Source organism: Pteropus medius, unplaced genomic scaffold (genome assembly GCF_902729225.1).
Source record: "Pteropus medius unplaced genomic scaffold, Ma_sr-lr_union100, whole genome shotgun sequence".
In the NCBI taxonomy this organism is placed as follows: domain Eukaryota; kingdom Metazoa; phylum Chordata; class Mammalia; order Chiroptera; family Pteropodidae; genus Pteropus; species Pteropus medius.
The window spans coordinates 15,535,567-15,560,125 of NW_024349798.1; the positions used below are offsets into that span (position 1 = coordinate 15,535,567).

Sequence of the window (24,559 nt, forward strand, 5' to 3'; positions counted from 1 at the left end):
TCACTGAAAATGTCATGTGGGCAAGAAATAAACCTCCGTTGTTTTTAGTAACTGAAATCGATGGTTGTTGGTTCTAGGAGCATAACTCAGCGTGAAAAATCACCATTTAATGATGACAGCAACATATAAATATTTCATTTCTCGCATGATATGTGGTTTGGTAGTTAAGGGGTTTGGTTGTTGTTCTGGGGGGTACACGTTGGTGTTTTCTATGGGAGGTTACATTTATTCAATCCTCACTATGTACAGACGGCATAGTTTTTGTACGTAATCTCAGCTAATCCTTCATAGGAAATCATTTCTTCATTCATACATTCATTCATTCCGATTTATTGAGTGCCAACCAGGAGCGAGGACTTGAGAACAAAATGGTGAAGGAGATGGACACAGTTGGCCCCAACCTCATGGAGCTTGGTCTATGTGAGGGACAGGCGTCCAGGCAGATGTAATCAGATAATTTAACGGAAGGGTGGACCACTCACTGTGCCTGGGTCTCCGTGAGAAGGAGCACCGTCCTACAAATGCATCACAAGGACATCTAATCTAGACCGAGGGCAGGGGTGCCGTGTAGGAAAGGCTATCCTGAGACATTTTCTGAAGGCTGAAGAATGGAAAAGGTACGCGTAGACTAAAAGCATTATTATTCCATTTCACTGTTGAGAAAACCCTACGGTGACAGTTTGTAAGCGGCAGCACTAGGATTTAAACCGAGCTCTGTCTAACTCCAAGACCGATTTCCTTTACCACTGCCCTATAGATTTATTTTTATATTCAGAACAAAATGAGTAATTCAGTATTTAAGAAAATTATCTAGATTCTCAAGCACTACTCCTACCAGAGGGTACTTCGGTCTCAATATTTTAAGGAAAACAGGAATTGTTAGGTTTAAGGTGTTTACAAAATCACCCAGCTACATGAGTATGTCGATGTATTTTAAATGTTCGAGTAAATATATTTGGGGTGAGGTCAAATATGCCATTTCTCGAGTCACTTAGAAATCTTTTTAGAAGATAAAGAACTAAAGGCAGCGCCAGCTAAACCAGCAATAAAAACAGCAATTAGAATCAATTTTTGAGCCACGATCAAAAAGCCCCGCCCCCACACTCCCTACATCTTTTCAAAACAGATGCTAAGTTAATTCCCAGCTCCTTGCAATTCACATTGTCTGTTCTCCAAAGGAATTCTACATCACAGTACATCAGAATGGATAATTATGCTATGCTTACAAAGCATTTCGTAAGGGAAAACTGCTGTTGGAAGAACAGGGCAGTTGCCAGCAGAAACGAGGAGGCGGACGTTCTAAGATGGAAGAAAAGGGAACAAATTGGAAATCGAGATTTCCCTGCAAGCCAATCCTAGCCTTTCTAGACTCTGATTGAGCTAATATCCAGTCTCATTAACGCTCATTTAACACAGACACACACACAAAAGCTGAAGGTATAGCTGTTTATCAGTTGGGGGGTCTTCGGTTGCAAGCAACAGAAACTGACGTAAGCAGAAAAAGATGACGATTCCCCAGAAGGCAGGTTGGGTTTTGTTAGGAAAGGGGAATAAAAATAGGTGAAAGAGAGAAAGAGAGAAGGAAGGAAGGAAGGAAGGAAGGAATAGAAGGAAGAAGGAAGGAAGGAATAATGGAAGGAAGGAATGAAATAATAATGGAAATAAATAGGAAATAGCCGAAGCCACAGAGAGGAGGATGGAGGAGGAGAGGAGACAAAGAGATAAAGTAGAAGAAGGAAATAGTTGGAAATAGCTGAAGCTGAAAGTGAAGAAGTTGAAGGAAGGAAGGAAGGAAGGAAGGAAGGAAGGAAGAAAGAAGAAAGAAAGAAAAAGAAAGAAAAGAAAGAAAGAGTTGTTAGAAAGAAAGAAAGAAAGAAAGAAAAAAGAAACGTCTATATATTGCTGCTGTATTTCATAGACGAAGACTCAGAGGTTCATCTGTCCACCCGCAGGATACCCTCCAGGCTAAATAAGGGCGGGAAGAAACTATGTGTACACCTCAAGAATTCAGAGTCACCCCGCCTGTGCAGCCATCTTGCTTCCCCCAGGCTTCCCCCAGCCAACGTCTGAGCACATCAGGGCTGCCAAGACAGGCCGGTTTCCTGGGAGACACGACTCCTATGACCAACATGATAGAGTGATAGAGCCCGAAAAACAGATAGGATGAGTTCAATTTCCTATAAAGTATAATCTACACTTGTGCGCACACACAGAAGGACAAGAATCCCAGAGAAATGAATGCCTAGCCACCAAAAGGATATTTTTGAGGATATTTGTTCTTCACTCATAACAGCTAAAAACCGGAAACGACTCCAATGTTCATTCATGGATGAACAAATTGTGGTGTAGGAAGCAGCGGCAATAAGGAAGGATATAGCTTACGCTGTTAACAGGAGGGACGAGTCTCACAAATACCATGTTGAATAAAAGGAACGAGACCCACAGGAGACAGTCCACCTGCATCCATTCATATGAAGTTCAAAGTCACGGAATCTACTGTGAGAGGACCCAGAATAATGGTACCCGCGGTCTGGGGAGGCGGGGAGGTGAGTATTGCCTAGAAGATGGCCTGGAAGTGCTGCAGAAAACGTCATTTATCTTCATCTAGGCGGTGGTTACGTCGACGTATAAGCACAGATTCATCATAATTTGGACACTTAAAACGTGCGCGCTTTCCCATATCGTGATGATTCAATAAAGAGTTTAAAATGCAATAAAAAGGATCGGTGGGCTGAAGGAGAATTTCAAATTCTTTTCATTACAAGTTTCTGCGTTTCCTAAATGTTCTCCAAAGAATACATTCATCAGGAAGCAAAAACAATACGAGTTATTCTTGAGGAGAGCCATAGATCAGGCGGCGAGGTGCAAACTTCACACCGGTGTCAGACGCGAGGCACTCTGCATGCAAAGCTGGTGTCGTGAACTCTCGGAGCCACAGAGACATCACTCTTTGTCCGGGTTTCGCCCAATTCATCACAATCCTAGGGCAATAACGGCATTGACAGTATAGTTGAGTAACTCTCCCGACGGTAATGTTCGCTAGAAATTAAAACTCGAGGCTGCTGAGAGCGATGGTATGCTAAGTATTTAGGCCAACTTTACACCGCTCCTTAAAAAATACCCACGGTACCTCGGTCAAACCACAATTACAGACCCGTGAATGGAAAGCCGTTATTATGTCTAGGCAAATACCTCAATGCCACTTGCATTTTAATAGTTGTTTTCTGATATTGAAGTTGCTAATGCCTTCGTCGCCCCTTAATGACTATTCTTAGCAACAAATTTTGTGCCTTACAATTAGTGATTTTCTTCCTAATTACGGCTTTTTTTAAGTTTTCACAGGAGATGACAAAAAATTCATGTTTAGCCCAACAACTAGCTTATTAGTTAATGAAAATGTGTCTAATAACAGCCTTCTAGATACCCTGTCAAAATCAAAGGCAACGTGCAGAGGAGAGAGAGGTCGCTTCCACGCGAACGTTCAAAATTAATTTCTGGGCAGGGGCTGGGAGTGGGTTGTGGGAGGCATAATTTCTCCCAAAAGATTAAAATAGATATTCTTTCTACGGTCCATAGAATTTAAATTTTTGATCTCTCTCTCTCTCTCCCTCTCTCTCTCCTCCTCCTCCCTCCCTCCCTCCTCCTCCCCTCCCTCCCTCCTCCTCCCTCCCTCCCTCATGTCTCTCTCCCTCCCTCCTTCTCTCTCTCTCTTACCTTCTCTACTGCCCCATGCCTTTGTACCTTTTGCTTTGCCTGTGAAATATTACCAGACCCTGGAGAATAGGAAAAGATTAATATCTGGGGTTAGAATATGGTAATTTCAATACCGATGTATAATCAATCAACTATCAAGACACTTAATTCTCCACCCAGGGTTAGATTATTTCAATTCACTTCCATGCCTCCCGCTTCCCCCGCCCTCACCCAGAAGTTCTTGCGCAACATTGCTGTTGCTGGCGAGGACACACCGACCTAGGACAATCTCCTACCTGTGCCTTGGTTTTTGAACCATAAATACGGCACGCTGGGAACGGAGCAGAATCTAATATCGTCCCCCAAACGAGCTTTATTCTCTACGGCAGCCGCAGTCTGGTTCCCTTGGCTGGGTTTGTTAATAATATAAAGGGAAAGTGAACTTTATCAAAAAGTAGTGACTCATATTTCTCATCCGGTAAAACCCATGAAAGATTTAGGCGTGACCCAAACAATTTACATCTTAAATATTCATGCCCTGGTCCCAGCCCTGAAATGACATTTAAATTGTGTCTGGGGAAGAGGTTGTGAGCTGACTGCCACGGCCCACTTCAGAGGGCTTCGAAGACTGGGCGAGAGAGAGGAATATAGAGAAGTTTCCATTTCAGAGATTTACGAGGGGGCAAATGAAATTCTCTCCCGTTCCCAGACACCCTCTGGGAAAGAAACCATTGTCCAGATCAAGTAAATAAGCCCCCCGCCATGTCAGCAAAGGCCGTGGTGGGTGAAACTGTTGTGAGTGATAACCCTGGAGTGTCTCTGATGCGTTTCTTTTAAAGCAAGTTTCCCGACCTGAGAACTATCGACGTTTGGGGCTGATAATCCTTGATTGGCGGGAGGGGCTATCTACGCACTGTAGGATGTTCAGTAGTGTCCTGGCCTCTACCTACCAGAAGCCAGTTGCGGTCCCCAAAATGTGACAACCAAAACTGTCTCCTGACACTGCCAAAGTTTGAGGGTGGCAGAGAGGGAGGAAGGAGGATAAAATCTCCCTTGGTTGAGAACCGCTGTTTTAAAGAATTGTCACGAAGGGAACACACCTGTGCTACTGAAGCCCAGGCCGAGGAACCGATCATCACCCACCTTGAGCCTCGTCCTATCGCTGTCCTCCCCGCATCTACACGGGGCTCCCTTACAGCACAGGTGAGTTTTGATGGAGCTCCCTGTCACAGGATTTAATGCCACTTTCCTCGGGCACTAATTCATGAGACGGAAAAAGGTTGCTGAGTCATTTGATAACGAACATTGACTGATTCCCCACTGGGTGCCAGGCTCCGTTTTGAACACTGGGGATACCACCAGTTCTCACTCTCATGGGGCCTCCGTTCTAGGGGAAGACAGGCGGTAAACAGACAAAATGTTAAACTCATCAAGATACGTTCAGACAGTAATAAACACGAGGACAGAGATTTTACAACGGGAGGTAATAAAGACTTCAAGAGTGGGGCGGGGGGGAGCACTAAAGATGTGGGGACCAAAGAAGGTTTTTCTGAAGGGCTAATATTTGGGCTGCATTACAAATGGGGCCAAGGAGGCGAGTATGTAAAGGATGGGGAGAAGAAAATCTTCCCAGTAGCGGAAAGCACCAGAAAAAGACCTTGCAGGAGGAATGAGCGTGATGTGTTTAAGACTGTGCCCGGAGCACGGCGAGCGTGGGTGAGATCAGCAAGAGATGATGTTGTGAAGGTTAGAAGGGGTCAGATCACGGAGGCCTTGCAGGCCGGAGCGAGGAGGTTAAAGTTTATTCAGCATGCAGCAGAAGGAAATTACAAAGACTGAGTAGTGGAGTGAAATGATCTGGATGATCTGTTCGAATAAATAATCACGAAGGGAGCTAAGTGACACTAGCCCCACTCGGGGCCCGCATGAGGGTTGGAAGGGGCTGGAAGTCATCGTGATAACCCTCTACTCACGCTGCCAGGCTGCCCTGGCCTGCTTTGGTGCCTGCTGGCCCCCCAGTCTTTCCTCTCTGGGTGTTTAAGGACACCTCGTCTACTGTCCTTGCTCAGAGCCAATGCCTCTCCTCCTCCCCATCAAAACCTATTCTGCATCCCATTTGCTAGGTGTATGGTTGAAGAATATGACAAAAATCATTGATGCTGAGCTATTAGTGGATGCTGGCATGCAGGATTTTTAGAATTATGTGTAATTTTTAAAAATTTCTATAGCGATGCATGTTCGTATTGCTACAAACCAGAAAAGGAAAGTCAACATTCCTATAGTCCCAATAGGAAGAAATAATCATTAATAGCACTTGAACGTATATCCCTCAAGACCCTATTTTTATTTGGAAGGGTAGGGGAAGAGAAATTATCAAAAAAAAAAAAGGTGAAAAAAGAATTATAGCCTGATTAATAAGATTATGCGGTTCAAAGTATATCCACAGCCTCTTTTTTTCATGGTTACAGTTATGTCATTGGCTGGCAGGACAATGCTTGCCTTTAGTCAACGACATTCATCACCTGAACCCAAAGAACAGTGGAGAGTATCAAGCACTACCTCTGAGCTGGGTGGAGAATGGGAAAGGAACAGGGAGTCATTTATTCTCTTTAAATCACATTATACGATTTAAAAAAATAAAAAATATATAATTAGATAATACCAAAAGTTATGCGCTCTTTAAAAAAAAAAAGTCACTCAATAGGCTGATCTACTGGACTACAATGGGGTACTTGGTTTAGCATGAAGGAGTTAGGGACCCTCCCTGAATCACCTCCTTGCTCTGAAAGAACCTCTTTCATCCACATCTTGGCAAGTCGATTAATTAATTCATTATTTGCCAACCATTACATGAGCACCTACTCTTTGCCAAGCACTGCTCAAGGTACTTGGGGGACGTCAGTGAATAAAGCAGAGAAAGGCCTCTTCTTTCACAGAGTTTACATTTTTGCAGTGGAGCTGACCGACGCATAAAAGAAGTAAATTTACAACTTGTTAGGTGACACGTTACGGAAGAAAGAAGAGGCAGAACGGGGCGAGGAGGATCGAGAGGGCCTAAGGACATGGAGCGGGGGCAGGTCCTGACGTGGGAAGAGCTTGGAGCTGGAGGAAGTCAAGAGGAAAAGTATCCGGTCTGAGGGAACCGCCAGCTCAGAGCCCTTGAGATGGGAGGGGACTTCGCATGCGCCTGGAGCAGAGTGCGTGAGGATTGAGTAAGAGGAGCCGAGATCGGAAAGGTTGTGGGCCAGACCCTGGAGGACCTCGTGATCCACTTTCAGGACTTTACCTCTTCCTGTGGTCCCATGGGAGGTTCTGGAGCAAAGAAATGACACGCTCTCACGTGTGAACCGTCACTGGCTGCTGCGTTGGAGATGGACTGATGGGAACAAGGTAAAGGCAAGAGAATCGGGAGGTCACCGCCGTGACCTAAGTGAAAGATGATAGTGGCCCAGGTCAGCGGACGTGCCGAAGTGGTTGGACTTTAGATATAATTTAAAGGAAGAGCCGAACAGGATTTGCTGCAAAATCGGGCGTGAGATGCAAAGGCGTGAGAGAGTTTTGCTCTGACCATCTGGGAGGATGGAGTTGCCATGACTAACACGGGAAAGGCTAGAGCAGGTTTGGCTGGGAGAGAGATCAGAAGTTTGGTTCCAAACCTATTCGGTTGAGCTGTCTGTTCGATATCCAAGCGAAGCGTAGATATATCACTCTGGAGCTCAGGGGAGAGCTCCAAACTAGAGAAATCGCTTAGAGTTGTCAGTGTAAAGATGACATCCAAAGCCATAGGCTGGATCAGGTCTTCAAGGCAGAGACCAGAGATAAAGAACAGAAGAGGATGAAGAACCAAGCTCACTGCCTTCCGACACTGAGAGTTTGGGGACCAGCCACAGGTGCTGAGAAAGAGCAGTGAGTAAAGTAAGAGAAAACCAGGTGAGCAGCGTAACCTAGAGGTCAAGCGAGGAGGATGTGGTCAGCTGTGAAGTGTGGCTAACGGGTCAAACGACGTGAAAGTCAGCATGACCGGTGACCTTCACGAAAGCGTTTTCGCTACGTTGCTGGAGGCTGATGCTTGACTGGAGTAAGATTTTTTTAAATGAAAGAGGAATAACTGAATATAGTCAACATATAAATATCTTTTGAGTTTTGATGCAAAGGGAAGGAAAGAGATGAAGTGATAGCTGGTAGAGATAGTGGGGTCAAGAATAAAAAATGTGTGTGTGTGTGTGTGTGTTTAATTTTAGAACAGTTTCAGATGTATAGTTGTTTAAGAAAGTGGGAGGTGCTATAGAAAACAGTATTTGAGATTCCTCAAAAATGGATTCCTCTGTTTTCCTTGAACATAGAACTACAATATGACTCAGAAATCCCGCTGCTGTGTATTTATCCCCCCAAAAAAAATTGAAATCAAGATCTCAAAAGAGACTAGCATGTCAATGTTCCTTGCAGCACTATTCACAATAGCCAAGATGTGGAACAACCTACACGGCCACCGATGGACGGATGGATACATGGTATGTGGGACAGACATACAATGGAATATTATTCAACCTCTAAAAAGAAGGAGATTCTGCCATTTGCGACAACAAATGGCAGAATCATGAGCCTTGAGAACATGATGTTGAGCGAAATAAGCTAGTCACAGAAGGACAAATACTGCATGCTTCCGCTGACATGAAGCATCAAAAATAGCCAGACTCATCAAGTTACAGAGTAGAATCGCGGTTGCCAGGGCTGGTGGGAGGGAGAAGTGGAGAGTTGCTAATCGATGGACATAAAGTCTCAATTATGCAAGAGGAGTAGGTTCTAGAGAACTTCTGTACATCATTATGCCTATACTGTAAGCGTGCAATGCTGTGTCATACACTTACGATTTTGTTAAGAGCGTATATCTCACGTTGAAGGTTCTTACCACAATAACATACGATTTAAAAAAAGAAAAAAAGAAAGCGAGGGAATGAATGGACTAGGGAAGTGCAATGTGGTTGCCTTGCAGTGTTAAGGGCCCATCTGAGATTCCTGACAAGTTGGATGAAGTTTTGTATATTTCTCCAGCAATGTTCAGCTTCTCAAGGACAAGTACAGAATAGGCGGAGAGTTGAATTTAACCAGGGTGATCACTTTGCTAAGCACATAATGTAAGAGAGGGACTGAGGAGTCAAGGGTACACGCAAGGAAGAGATTATAAATGTTGGCAATAGCTAGGAGTTGGGACAGGTGGGGAAGAGACGACATCAAATGGCTGGAGGAAGGAGATCCATGCTTTAGAGCTCCACATAAGTAATCACGGGAAGAGGAGCATTAAAAACACGGCTTCACCTCTGGCTCTACCACTTCCGGGCTGCATGACCTTGGGCGAGATGCTAACCCTCCATGTGTCCTCACCCTTTATAGCGGGGTCATAAGAGACCCCTGCTATAGTGGGGTCACAGCCTCCTACACCGCTGTGATAAGGACCAAATGAGACGATGCTGGTATGATGCTTAGAGCAGTGGTTCTCCAAGTGTGGTCCCTGGACCACCAACCTCAGCTTCACCCATGAATGTTAGAAAAGCAAATCCTCAGGCATTTCCCCTTCCATCAAGGGAACCAGAACCCCTGGGGACAGGGCCCAGCAATCTCTGTTTTAACAAACCCTCCAAGTAATTTTGATGTGTGCTTAAGTTTGAAGATCATTAGAACAATACCGCTGATTTATAGTGAAAACAATAAGATGAGGATGAGGATGATTGATGATGATGATGCCGACGAAATAGCTTTTTTAGTGTAAGGATGGATTGAAATAATAGTAAATAACAGTTATTAATTATTAACAAGTTTCCAGGCAATAATCTGAGTACTTTGCATGTATTATTTCAGCTAATTCTCTCAACGAACTTTGAGGTAGGTTTTATTATTATTCCCAATTTACTTGGTGATGAAATGAGGCTCATATGAAGTAGTCTGCAGAAAGTCACACAAGCAGTAAGTGGCAAGATGTGGATTCAAACTCAGAATTTCCAAAAGCCCTAAAAGCCAAAATTACTCTTTGGAACTTCACTTTTAGTATGTCCAGTCAAGGATAGAGAACGGTGTTGTGACCAATAATATAAATGATGTAATAGCAATTTTGTGAATTTTGATAAACATTTAGATGGTATTAAGAGTTTGATAACCAGGAGTGTACTAACCAACCAGCGATAGAGAAAAACATTTTCAATCAATAGACGTCAACCGTGGCATTTAGACAGCCTCTCATGTAATAACAAATGAAGCCACTAACTTTTTCAGTAAAGGGATAATTTATCCTATAAAAAGATATTTTCATTTATAAATGCATGCATAAAATGAACATATTCATTCTCTAGAGCATAAAAAAATAAGTGGCAATAAACTTTGAAAGGAAAATAACATTAGCGAATTTCTATTCAGATTCTTGATCAAATTGGTCATCCTGGTATAGAAATCACAAGTGGCTACAGCTTTCTTTTATGTCTAGATATTTTAGTTTGCATTTAAATTCCCTTCTGAGAAGTTAAAGCTATTTCTGAAAAGTTAAGCCTTTTTCCCTCCATGCAGCTTCCTTCTTTTTCAATAGTGGAATTTATCTCACCAATAATAATAATAATAATAATAATAATAATAATAATATCTCCAATAAGAACTTGATGACAAGGTAATTTTCAAGGTAACTCCAGAGCATCTTATCTAGATCACAAAATCAGAATTTTTAAAGAAAAAAAAATAACCATTCAAATTTGATATATTTGAAAAGTTGCTCAATCAATTAAAGAAATAAAATACAAAATAACATATATTATTTAACAAAGATGAAATACTAAAATAATATTTGTGTATTTGTGGAAAACAGTTCCTTGATTGGCAATTATGCGATATCTATCAAAATTCTTTGTCATGGTGATTTCAGTTCTAGACCAAAATCATAGAACCTTAGAGCTGAAAGGGACTTTGTTGTAAATATTCGGACCAGCGCCATCATTTCTTAAGTGAAGAAACTGAGAGCTACCCCAGATCACACAGCCAGACACTGGCCAATTCCTTTTGCCTTTCGCAAGATTTTCCCTGCAGTGTGGTTCGGGACCTCCTGATCCCGAATTTAAAATCTTCTATCTTCAGGAAGAGTCCAAGATTCCTAATGCCTAGAGTTTTGTGTAGTATGTCCGCCAACTTTCTTTATTACCCCAGAACCACTGAAGGAAATGCTGACCCGTTGATTGAGCAAATTGTTTTGAACGATAGTATAATGACAAAATTGAACCTGTTTCATTTAAAATCCATGACTTGTGTTTATTGCCTTAAAAAAAAATCAATGAAGTATATAGCAAGCACTTCAAAATGCACCCAGTACTGTGCTGTTCTCCTAAATATAAGCTTCTGAAGTACAGGAACCTTATCTTAGTTTCCAACGTCAGTACCAAGGACAGCGCTCACCATCCAGTAAGCACTGCGTGAATTCTATCTTTAAAGAGGTAGGAATTCGAAATACCATGAAAAAAAAAAAAGAATTCGTGGAAGATGTCCTATATATGAAAAGTAGTACTGAAAAACAATGTAAGACAACATAATCCACCTCTAAGTGAATGTCAAGCTGCTCTAACCTGCGGGCCCTGGAAATTCACTTCCTGGCTCAGGACATCTGTTCCCTAAGCCATACTCAGGCTACTCACGCGCTCTGGGCACCCAAGCAGCCTGACCCCACTGTGGCGATGTTCTTGGGCTCAGCCCAGATGCCCACCGAGTCCCATGCCACAATCGAGGCGCCTAAGAATTTCTCATCCTTGAGTCATAAAGTCAGTTTTTATCAAGAAAAGTCCATTCTCCTCATGTGAGAAGTGCCTCGTTGTCCCTTAGGTATGAGCAGGGGAAGAAATGGAAGCAGATGTCTTATTTAGACATTTTAGGAGCTGGCCGTACCCAAGCGATCGGATCCTCCTTCTCAAACCAGGAAAGAACTCAGTCTGTTTCTAAGAGATCATAAGAGCAGAAACGATCAGAGCCCAACATACTCTTCATAAAGGCAAAACCATCACCCTGTCATTTCTTTCCCACTGGACCTCCCTTCCTTATGATGCCCCTAGGCACAGTCTCATCCAAACCCTACAGACACCCTCCAAGGGAAGTTAATGAGGCAATAGGCAGTACAGCGGGAATTCCCTTGGGTTGGGTCTCAGATCTGCCTCTTACAAGCTGTGTCACCTTCGGCAACTCAATTCTCTGACCTTTCACTTCCTCGCTGACAAAATGAGAACAGTACCAGTACCTACCTTATAGGACCGCAATGAGCCCTAAATGAGATATGCTATGTGCAAATGATCAATAAGTTGTCTTTTTTATCGCCACCGCTCTAGTCAGTCAAAGATGACCATTGTCCTCACTGCCTTTGGTCATCTCCATATGATATATTGACCACATTTTCCCCCTACACCGATGGCCTTCCTCTCCAGAGTACCTTACAAACTCCACCATTATAAGCCTTGAAAAACCCTTCTCTGAGTACTCCAATTAATAATAATAATAATAATAATAATAATAATAAATGTCAGCTTATGTTTACTGAGGGCTTACTATGTTCATGGATGGCATTAGCTAAGAAAGCTGCTTGTGCTATTCTCATACAACCCTGAAATGTAGATTCCATTACCTAGATGTAAAAACCAAGCCTCAGAGAATGAAATGGCTGGCCCAAGATCACCCACTAATACAGGATGAAGCTGGGTTTCACTTCCAGTTAGTCTGTCTCCGGAGCCTTTTCTTTCCTCCGGTACTCTAGAATTTTCTCTCTCCCTTTAGGAGTCCATATGCAGCACACCTGGCTTTCACTGTTCTCTAAGTTTCCATGTGGTTTAATATTAAACCTTGAACTAGGTTTCTTGGTCTTTGAAGGCAGGGTCATCATCCTTGTTTTGGGGTGCAGCGGAATACCTAGTCTGATGCCACATAGTTAGTAAGTCCTTGCCAGCAGTATACCTTTATCCACTTCTTCCTTTCTCTCCAGAAGTCATCAGGTAAATGCCAATCATTTGAGATGACCTCGTTTCCCACCATTCTCCTGCTCGTTCTCTCTGGTCCAGCCTCACCTGCTCCTTGCCGACTCAAACACAACAGCCACACATCCACCTCAGGAGCTCTGCCCTCGCTGGTTTTGCTTCCTGGGGCATTCTTCCCACAGACATCCACGTGGCACACTCTCTTGCCTCTTCTCATCAAGTCTTTGCTCAAAAGTCCCCTTCTCCAGGAGACCTTCCCCCGATCACTCCCTTGAAAATCGAAACCTCCTTGATTCCTCAACAAGTTAAAAACAGAACTACCATATGATTCAGCAATCCCACTTCTGGATACATACCCAAAGGAAACGAAACCATTATCTCAAAGAGATATTGGTTTTTATTGCAGCTTATTCACAATAGCCATGCTATAGAAACAAACAAAGTGTCCATCAGATGAATGGATAAAGAAAACGTGGTGTATACATACAACGGAATATTATTCAGTCTTCGAGAAGAAGGAAATTCTGCCTTTGTGACAACCTGGATGAACCTAGAGGGCATTATGCTAAGTGAAATAAGCCAGACAGAGAAAAACAAATACTGTGTGGTCTCACTTATATATGGAATCTTTAAAAAAAAAAAGGAAAAAGAAAGTAGAAGTTAGTAAAAGGGCACAAACCTGCAGTTATAAGACGAATAAAGTCTGAGAATCTAATGCAAAACGTAGTGACTATAGTTGATAACACTGTGTTGTATAATTGAAATTTACTGAGAGAGTAGAACTTAAATGTTCTCATCAAAAAAGGGGGGTGGTAAATATGTGAAGTGATGGATATGTTCATTAACTTGATGGGGGGAATCCTTTCACGGTGTATACATATGTCAGATCATCAGACGACACCCTTCAAAATATTTACAATTTTGCCAATTATACTTCAATAAAAATTTTTTGATTAAATAAAATCATAACCTCCTCCACTCCCTCTCTGCTGTGCTTATCTCCTTTTCTTGCTTAATTGTCTCCATTAAACTTATCGCCTCCCAACATACTACATACTTTTCTTTCTTATTTCGCTTAACGTTTATCTCTCCCCACTAGAATATAAAGTAGTAAAAACAAAAAAAAACAAACAAAAACAAAAACAAAAACAAAAAACAGGAGTGAGACTCCCAACTCCGGCACTTCTTCTATTGCCCCATGTTAAATGCCTATTCCTGACTCCCCCAGGGCAGACGGAGGCTCTTGTCCATTTTGCCGACTGCTCTCTCCCCGGCACCCAGAGTATGACCTGGAATATAGCAGGTGTTCATGAGATACATGTTAAGCATCTCTGTCCCCTGCTTGCCTTCACCCCTCCCACAGCAGAAATCCTGCAAAGAAAAACATAGTTTCTCTTCTGTTTTCTGGGTCCTACAAGCAGCCTGATGAAAAAGGAAAAAAAAAAAAAACAGCCATTTTTCTACCAGCTCCCCAGAAGGTACTGAGAAGTCCATGTTCCCCAAGGGGCAGAGTCAGGCTTTCTGCTGTGCGTACGGGCCAGGAATAATTTCTAACAAGTGGCCTTCATTGAGGAAGTTAAAAATCAGTGAGGAAGCTGGCCAGACTCCATCTGAATTATACAATTTGCTGCTGCAAAGTTGGGCTCTGTCCTTCCAAAGGAAAAAACGTCTGGAAAATGAGAGAACCTGTGGTCTCAGGAGCGAGTCCCTCCAGCAACAGGCTCTCCTAGCTTTACTGCCTGTTGAGCAGGACAAAAAACCAGAGCCTGCAACCACACTGGGCTGGGCCGTGAACTTGGGCTTTCTAAGTTGAAAGTAGTGTGCTATATATATTTTTTTTGCAGCCAACCATTAAAGTGCCTTTCATTTGCAGCGTGGTGCCTATTTCACCTCTGAGCTGTCTAAGGCTTCAGAAACCTCTTCCTTCCATCTTCTCCCCCAGGCTCGTGGAGGGAGAATGTGGTCTAACTCAAGGGGACATCTTTATCCTCATGAGAAGAGAGATTCCCACATCCGGTGACCTGCTCTAATTAGAGTTTCCGGGACTCTCCTCCACTCTGGGCCCTGGCAGAATCGAGGCGCCGGATTGAACATGGCATGGAAGAAAAAGTGGACGTCCCGGCTCTGGCTTTTAGACTTCTTCATGGTTAGACCTTGGGCAAGTCGATTAACCTCTCTGGACATCAGGTTCACCGAGCACCTATTACTGTGGTGTAAAGAGAGAAGTCGTATCGGCCGAAGTCAGAGCCAGAATTCAAATCCCTCATTCGCCTCTGCGGCACGGTTCTCCCTTCCCCTCTAAAATTTTAGTGTCTCTTCTGTCAGACAAGAGATTTTTTTTTCTTTTCAAGTTATGTGGATGGTTTTAACAAAACAACACATTTTCTTCTTTGATATCATCTGAAGTAATCACAGTCGTTACTGTGAATCGCGCTTCTGATAAAAAAGGCAAGTGTAAACATTATGTCTTTCCAAGACTCAATTTACACAAATTACATATTAGACGAAGCAGGCCCAAGAAGGCATTGTGTCTGGAGGAGAGGAAGACGATGTAAGCATCGGGGAAGAGCCGAGCACAGCTCGGAGAGCTTTACAAATAAGATGTAGCAGCAGAGGGGGTGAGGAGTGGAGGCTGCGAAATATTCTTTTCTATTACAATGTCACTATTTTCTGGTTTAATTAGAATCAGATAGTGTGCAATATAATCATCACCTGATAACATAATTCCGTCAAACATGGAAGAGTAATATTCAAGTGATTGAAGCATGAACATAATTCACCTCAAGCAAGGAGAGAAATTGTGTTAGCAAAATGCTGCCAGATTCACTAATTAATTTGCTATATTATGCATGACAGGAAACAGCACAGAACGGGGAAAAAAGCCTAATTTTTCTGAGTTAGGGAGGTAGCAATGGACGTGCTTCCTCGTAATTTATTTCTGCAATGGGTTCATTATTGGATCGAGGATTGGCTGAAAGGAGATTTCATGGGGAGAAGCAGAAACACAGCAGGCAGCGGGGGGAGTCGGTGGACTTACTCAGTTAGCAGATGTCAGAATCACTCTGCTTCACCAGTAGCTGTCTTCATGTCGAGAGCGTCTTTCTCCAGTAAAGCACTCATCTGTCCCCTGCTTCTCTGCAAATGAGAACCTAGCAGGTGCGACCCTCGGCCAGTTCATCAGGACGAGTTGATAGTCTTCAACGCTTCTGTGTTTCAAGGCAAACAAAATAACATCAAATTCTTCACCGTCTTCCCTTGAAGGGACAGACTCGCACAAGCTTGAAAATTTCATTACATCCTTCAGCCTATATGTCGACAGTAATCTGGATTGAGGTCAACAGCGTACGCCTTCAAATAATTTATTGATAACTTTTCACATAGTGATTAAGATTTTTAAACTCTGCATTCAGAAAAGGCTGGGCTCAAATCGGCACTCTGCCACTGCAAAATGTTGGTCGGGTCACTTGTAAGTCTCTCTGAGCTTCGATTTTCTCTTCTGTGCACTGGAGGTATAATAATTATCTCCACCATGTTAATGAAATAATATTCATCAAGGGTTTTGTTGACTAACTTGCCACCTTGTCATCCTGCCGTATTGCGGCTTCTGTTGCTGGAACATCGATGTCTTATATGGCCAGTAGGGACTGCAACAAGCCGGGCTCAGCTGGCCTCCACTGGAGACCCCACTGGCGCCGTCACCCTCCAGGAGTGGAATAAGCCCTTCCCTTTAGCTCCCCACAGCTCAGCAGAGACCACTTTGAGAATCTGCAGAAGACTTGAGAGTAATGGAAAGAACGCGCGACACCAAGAATAATTCCCAACTAACAGGATGTCATATTTTCATCCAACCGCATCAGTGTAAACAGTCTAGACACACACACATTAAGATACAGAGATTGACATAATGGATTTAAAAAAAGCGAGACCCAGCTATACAAAATCTACAAGGAATCCACTTTAAATATAAAAACCTAGATGAGTAACAAGTATATACTATGCAAACACTATTGAAAACTATATATTTATTATGTGTATGTACTAAACTAAAGAGCTTTGAAACAATGAGGCAAAAATTAATGGAACTAAAGAGAGAAGAAGATAAATCCACAATTGCACTTGGCGGCTTTACGGTTTCTCTCAGTGATTCATAGAACAGTAGACAGACAATCAGTAAGAATAAATAAGGCTATCAACCATGTCGATCTAATTGACTTTTATAGAATATTTCATTCAACAAAAACAGAATACACATTCTTTTCAAGTCTACATGAACCATTCAACAAGATCTTCTGGACCGTAAAGCGAACTTTATCAAAGTGAAATGATTCAAAGTTTGCTCTGTGAGAAAGACAGAATTAAATTCAAAATTGTAACATAAAGATATCTAGAAATTTTTCCAAATACTCGGAAATTAAATACAGTTCTAAGTAACCCATGGATCAAAAAGGAAAGTACAATAGCAATTAGAAAATATTTTTAATTTAACAGAAAAGAAAAGCTGACATATCAAAGTTTGTGGGGCGTAGTTAAAACAGTGTCTAAAGGGAAACCATTAATCGTTTACGTCAGAAAATAAGACATAAATATCTTACTTATATGGCCTAAGCTTATACCTTAAGAAACTAGGAAAAAAATAAAAAATAAAGCCAAGGCAAGCAGAAGGAGGGAAATACTAACAGTGAGTGAAAATCAGCAAAATTGAAAACAGAAAAGCAGTAGGGAAATATCGATGAAACCGAGAGTTGGTTCTTTAAAATAAATCAATAAATTTAATAAACCCTTAGCCAGACTGGTCAAGGGAAAAAAATAGAGGACATAACCTATCAACAGCAAGAATTAAAGAGGTAACAGCACTATAGATATGTTGGACATTAAGATGATAAGAAGGGAATGTTATGAACAGTTTTATGCCAATAAATTCAACCCCTTAGATAAACTGGACAGATTCCTTGACAAACACGAGCTATCAATGCTCACTCAAGAAAAAATAGAAGATCAATACAAGAAAATCAATTGTATTCTATATATCAGCAATGAACAATCCAAAAATGAAATTAAGATGGTTCGATTCACAGTAGCATCAAAAAGAATAAAATACTTAGGAATAAATTTAACAAAAGAAGTGCAAGACTTATACACTGAAAACCACAGAAACATTGCTGACAAATCTAAATAAATGCACAGACACCCCAAGTTCAAGGATCAGAAGACTCATATTATTAAGATGGAAATTCTCTCCAAATTGGTCTATAGATCCATCATCATTCCTATCAAAATCCCAGAAGACTTTTTTTCAGAAAGCTGATACTAAAATGTACATCAGTCCTCTCTAATCCACTGGGGATACATTCTAGGGCGCCCAGTGGACACCTGACACCACAGATATTACCAAACCCTATAGATACCATTTTTTTTCCTATTTATGCATACTTATGATAAAGTTTAATCTGTAAATTAGGCACAGGAAGAGATTATTTAAAGAACACTTAAAACTCAGAAAGAAACAAGCAACACAGTAAAAATAGGCAAAAGATTTGAACAGACGCTCAATCAAAAAAAAAAAAATATGTAAGTGGCAAATTAGAACCCAAGAAGGAGCTCAAGCATCATTAGTCATTAACAAAAAGCACAAAGAGACACCACTACCCACCTATTAGAAAGGTTTGTTTGGTTCGGTTTTTTAACGGACAGTAGCACATGTTGGCGAGGATGTGAAGCAACCAGGTGCTCATACATTGCAAGTGGGGATTCGAAACAATCCAGCCACGTTGGAAAGCATCCTGGAAGTGTCTTATAAAGTTCGGTATGTACTTATCACGTGATTCAGCAAATCTACTCCTAGGTATTTCCCTCATGAAATAAAAATGCATGTTCACGCAAAATCCTGCATGCAAATATTGCGGCAACTTTTTCACAGTCACCCAGACTTGGAAACACCCTAAATATCCTTCAGCTGGTGAATGAATCCATTGTGCTATCTACCTGGGCAATGGACTCAGCGATAACAAGGAAGGAAGCACAATACGTGCGATGATCTTAGGAATCTCTAGTACTAAGTGGAGGAAGGCCACGTGCTGCGTGACTCCCTTTACGTGACGGCCTGGAAAAGGCAACGTGGTAGAGACACTGATAACAGATCGGCAGTTGCTGGAGGCAGGGGATGGACGAGGGCACAGGGGACCATTTGAGGGGTCGATTGAACTGTTCAATATCTTGATCAGTGTTCGTTAAAATTCACAACAGAACAAAGTTAGACGACCAACACTTCCCAATTTCAAAACTTACTACTACTTACCATAGCACCAAAAGAAATGACACATCACGTGTCTGAGAAAGGCTGGCTTTTACTCTAGGTGAATTATGTCTCAGTAAAATGGGTACATTTTTCTGTAAGCAATACCTCGACATGTTTTTTTAATATGATGTCCATTTCTCATTTTACGATGTAAAGTAGGATCTAGACCCATGTCTGGCCCATAACAGATGCTGAATCAACATCTGTTGAATGGGTACTGTCGTTATTAGTACAAGTGACTTCTCATCAGTGTGGTGTCTACATCTCCCTTCTGGTAATGGGCCCTACCTCCCTGGCCACAATGACCTGGCCCACCGTGGGCACGTGACACACATTTGGACAATCAGAGTCTTTCCTCGGGATTTTTTTTCCAACTGAAACTAGTGATTAAAGTAACTTTCTCCCGTGGAATACGACTCAGCCATAAGAAAAATGAAAGACTGGCACGCGCAACAACGGACTGGATCTTGAGATTGGCATGTTAAGTGAAATAAGGCAGATGGAAAAAGTCAAGAACAGTATGATTTCACCCATACGTGGGATATGAAACTGAAAGCAACAAACAAACGAGACGAAGAAAAACTCATAGACACAGACGAGAGCATGGTGGTGACCAGAGGGTACGGGGGAGAGGGGGAGCTGGGCAAGGGTAAAGGGGGTCAAAATACGGTGATGGAAGGAGACTTGACTTTGAGTAGTGGACGCACGATGCAATATACCGAAGGCCTACTTTAGAATTGTACACTTGACACCTAGATAATTTTATCAACAAATGTCACCCCAATAAATTTAATTTTTTTTACAAAAAATTTTTTAAAAGCTTGGTCCTTTATAGACTGTGTGCCCGATCGGCCTGAAGCAATGCTGTCCCCTCGCAGAGAAGCCGGTCCGAAGCGGAGCTGAGAGACAGCCAGGGAGAGTGGGCAGTGTGGAGTTCTCGGACCCCGTGAGGCCGTTCACCCCGTCCTTTCCATAGGTTTGGTTACACGAATCAGCAGATACCCGCTTTTTCAGTAAAACTAGTTTCTATCACTTCTATCAAAGATTCTGGAAACCAGGAATAACATTGGGAGTATCAATAATAGCCAACATTTATCGAATGTCAACCCTCTGCCAGTCATCCTGTTCTTATTTATTTCCTTCAGTCCTAACATGAGTCAGACCCTCCTTTTATGCACATTTTATAGACAAGGAACCTTGGAGAGTTCAAGTAACTTGCCCAAGATCTCGCAACAGGCACAGTCAGTATCCATATGGCATAGGTACCATTTATTTTCTATACATTAATCCATATAAAGGGGAAACTCTGAACTTTAAAATTGGTTTATGCAGTGGTTCTCTCTCAATGGTGGCTCCACATTAGAATCACCTGAGATGCTTAAAAAACAATGTCATCGGTCAGGTCACACCCGGTGACCAACCAAATCAAAACCTCTGGGTTAGGACCCGGGTGTCAGTATTTATTTAGAGCTCCCCAGTGGGGCCCAGGTCAAGAAGCCCTGACTCAAGAGTCTAGGCTTTTCTTTACCCCCGAAGGCACGTCCTGCACCTCTCCCCCACCGTGACGGAGCGTACAGAAATGTGATCCTCCGCAGAATTTAACGGGGATGCAGAATTCAAAGGGGATTTCCAGAATTTCCAGTTAAATGGGGATCTCCATTAAAATGCTTTCAAGGAAGAAAAATAAGACTTCTGTGCCAGGGTCTTGGGGAGAAAAAAATAGAGGTTTCCTATGTTGATTGTATAGTGTTGTTTATTTGGGCCACAAAGGGAGGTAGTTAGAACATGATAATGCTCAACCTTATTAATAAAAGCCCCAGTGACGCACGCCGTTTGCCAAGGCAGCCAGCTGTCAAAACAGGAGAAACGCGGGGAGAATATTATCTGAGCCTTGGTGGCACCACAATTATGTCACGTTTGGGTCTGAACGCCTGAATCCCGGCTCTTACATAACAGCAATAATAATACTAACACATGTCACCCAGACAGTGGGCTTTCTGCTATATTTCCATCCTATTTTCAGGGAGTGTCTTAAAGGACAAAGACTTTTTCTTTGGGAGACACTTGCAGAAAGATAAAACTTGGGGTCTGTCACTGCGTTTACCCATCAGTCTGTCACTGGTTGTAAGGAACAAATCCATCACTCCATTATTCTTCCCTTTTCTGGCAAAGAGAGTTGCGACTGAGGCTCTCGGCGTGGCCTTTTAGACAGAAATAAAGCTGTTTCTGTCCCAGCAGAGAGTTTTCTTGTATTCTGCATTCTCTTGATGAGACTGAGCTATGTTGGACTCCAGCCCATGGGAGAGAAAGGATGGCGGGTCAAAAGCATTAGCCGACATCTGCTGGAAGGCTTTGGGTCCATCCTGCCAAGTAGACATGACCTTGCCCTCCCCTTCTAGATTTATGACCCCAGGAAGGTTCTAGCCCTATTGAGGAGGCAGCCCCATCCTCAGGCCATGGTCTGTAATGGTCCTTTCTTCATATAGTAAATTTACGGGTTCTGGCAGGTAGGAAGCATGGTCAGTGTTAGTCGGCTGGCTTGGGGGTTAAGAAGATGAGATCTGGACCCAAGCAGGCATCTCGTCCATGCATTCTCCTCCATCAGAGCATATATTTCCACTGAGGCATCACGGACCTGAGTTCGAATCCTGGCTCCGCTGCTCACTCATTGTGTAACACTACACAAGGGATTTATCTCCCTTGTCTTAGTCAGCTCAGGCTGCCATAACACAATCCCACAGATTAGGTGGTTTAAACAACAAACGTTTATTTCTCATAGTTCTAGAGGCCGGGAAGTTCCAGTTAAGGGGCCGGTCCACTCCTGGCTTGCAGAGAGCCACCTTCCCGCTGTGTCCTCAGAGGGTGGAGAGAGAGAGTTCTGGCCTCTTTCTCTTTTCATAAGAACACTAATCCCATCGCGAGAGCCCACCCTCATGACCTCATCTCAACCTAATCACGTCCCGAAGGCCCCACCTCCGAATGCCACCACCCAGTGGGCTAAGGCTTCAACACATGAACTTCGGGAGGACACTAACATTCAGTCCCTAACACTCTCCCAGACTGATTCATCAAGATTTTTTTCCACTCGAGTGACAGAAAACCCAGACCGGAGCGGGACTAAGCACAGAAAGGACGTTGTTGATTCACAAACTGAAAAGTCCGGGAACGTCCCGCTCGGGAAGTGTCTGAATTCAGAGGCTCCAAGGACAACTGGAACTGGTCTCCTCTTTTCTACCTCTCTTTCCTTGAAGTTGGTTCTACTCTCAGATAGGCTAGGATGCCACTATTTCCGCTGGGCTCACCTTCTGCATCCTGAGCCAAGAGGAAAGACAGCAGGTGCCTGCATCTCCAATGAGTTCCCTATCTGGCTCCCATTGGCCGCATACATCCATCCCTGAACCAATCAGAGGCCAGAGAGGTAGGATATCCAGATGGGCCAGTTCTCAGGCAGGAGGGGCCAAGAGAGGTCCATCCTACCTGAGCTGCCTGCTAAGAACAGGGTGGGGGGGAAGGATGCTGAGTAAGACAGACAGCAGATGCCTCTACAATACAGAGCCCCAGTTTCCTGATTCATAAAATGGGGAAATGGTACCAAACTTCCAGGACTTCTGTGAGAATAAAATTAAATAATGTGTTAATATAATACTGCATGGTGCTAACAGCACCAGCTGGGGCTAAATAAATTATTTAGTGTGTGGGCGCACACACACACATGCACGTGCACACACACACACACACACACACACACACACCACTATTCTATTTCATAAGGGCCTGCCCTTGGCATTTTTGCTTCCTCTACGATGGCAATCATACATCTCCTGCAACCCACAGTAGAAGTGATCAGTAGAGAGCATTTTGCAGGCATACGGGTCCTCCTGAGGCAAGGTGTTAATGAGACCTCAGCAAAGATGGGGAGCTCTTTCAAAGGGTCATCTCCAGAGTCTCCTGAGAGGGGGACATCAATGGCCCCTAAATGCTTTGAATGGGGGAGCCGCTGGGGTCTCAGGGATTCCCCAGTGACATGCAAATGGACCAAGGAAGGGCTTATCTTAAATACCAGCTAATGGCTCAGTTATCACTTCGCGCAGAGCAGGAATTATCGGAAATGGCACTTGATACGGGCTCTGGGGGGGAGAAGGGAGAGGCAGCTATAAGAAGTGGGAGCAGAGAGAGGCAGGGGTGCCTGATTCCTGCTTTTACTTCTCCCTGGGGCGCGGTTTCCACCACTTCCCCCTCAAATCTGGGCTTAAAAGAATGTCAGCAGCTCCGGTTTAGAGAGCATGCCTTATGCGCCAGGCTCTACGCTGGGCACCTGTGACTTTATTTACTCCCAGCTCCCACTGTGCCCTAGCTGTGCGGCCTTAGGCAAGCTACAGCAGCTCGATGAAACTCCATTTCTTTCTCTTTTTTTCCAGCAAAAAAATGTCTAATAATAAAGAGTTAACACATATTGAGTTTTTATTCTACTCAGGCATATTTTTACATGTATTAACTCATCTGAGTTTCGTAGTAACCCTGTGGAGTACTATCTTTATTTTATTTTATGGATGAGAATACTGAAGTTCAGAGAGGTTAAGTAACTTGACCAAGGTCACACAGCCAGGAACTGACAGCCTCAATTTGCCCCCAAGAAAGAGCCCAAGCTCTTGGCCTCTATACTGCTTCCAAACACTGAGTTCGGCAAACAGCATTCGATGACATTAGCTGTTATTGCTACTTCTTTATGCGAATAGGGAGAAATTAACAATGAAAGAATATTTCTATCACCAACACCGTCATTATTAAAAGATTCCACAAAAGTATTTTCATTTTGGAATATAAAAATAATAAAATAAACTATCACGGGCTATCTACATTTGTATGACTTAGATATATTTAAAATCAAGCAATAGAAACCTACCCTAACACACTAAAGCAAGAACTAATATTTATCAAAAGGTTACTTGGAAGGTCATACAAATGAAGGAGATGATGATAGGGATGATGATATAGCTATATAGCCATAGATCTAAATATAGATGATGATGTAGGTATAGATATTGATGGAAGTCTTAATTAGCAGGTGGGAGAATTCCTTTCATGATGTACATGTATATCAACTCGTCACAATGTACACTTTAACTATCTTATAATTTTATTTGTCAATTATGCCTCGATAAAGGTGAAAAAAAAAATTTCAAGAAGGGGAGCAGAAACTCATCAACAGGCTCTGAAGTAAATGACTTTGCTTCAATCACCCCCACCCCGGGGTGTCTTGGCTCAAGACTCGGATTCCCAGAAGAGAGAGCGAGATTGACCGCAGAGGGTCAGAGTCCCAGCCCTGCGGCCAGGGGGTGGAGATCCATGATTGACAGCCCCATCAGAGCCACACAACACAGACAAGGGTCAGCTCCCCAAAGGAAGTGACACTGAGCAAACAGAAACAACCAACGACAAATACTACCATAGCACAGGACTCCTTCTAAGAATAACAGAACCCCCAGGGAGAGAGGCCCTTACCTAAGCTTTCACATCTATTATCGGAAGCAATCCAGACAGGGCTCAAATCACAGAGATAATGTCACACGCGGTCAGGAGTCTGGAG

The 24,559-nt window shown here is 42.9% G+C and overlaps 1 long non-coding RNA gene across 1 annotated transcript in view; it reads right to left on the reverse strand.

The window, feature by feature from the left end:
* Positions 1 to 1,898: 1,898 nt before the first annotated feature.
* The window catches only part of LOC120620439 (uncharacterized), a 76,777-nt gene continuing 54,116 nt past the window's right edge, over positions 1,899 to 24,559 (reverse strand). The window contains exons 2-3 of the long non-coding RNA XR_005657866.1: positions 15,715 to 15,883; positions 1,899 to 2,981 (exon numbers count right to left, since the gene is read on the reverse strand). This is a non-coding gene — a long non-coding RNA (uncharacterized LOC120620439). The remainder of the gene's footprint in view (positions 2,982 to 15,714; positions 15,884 to 24,559) is intronic.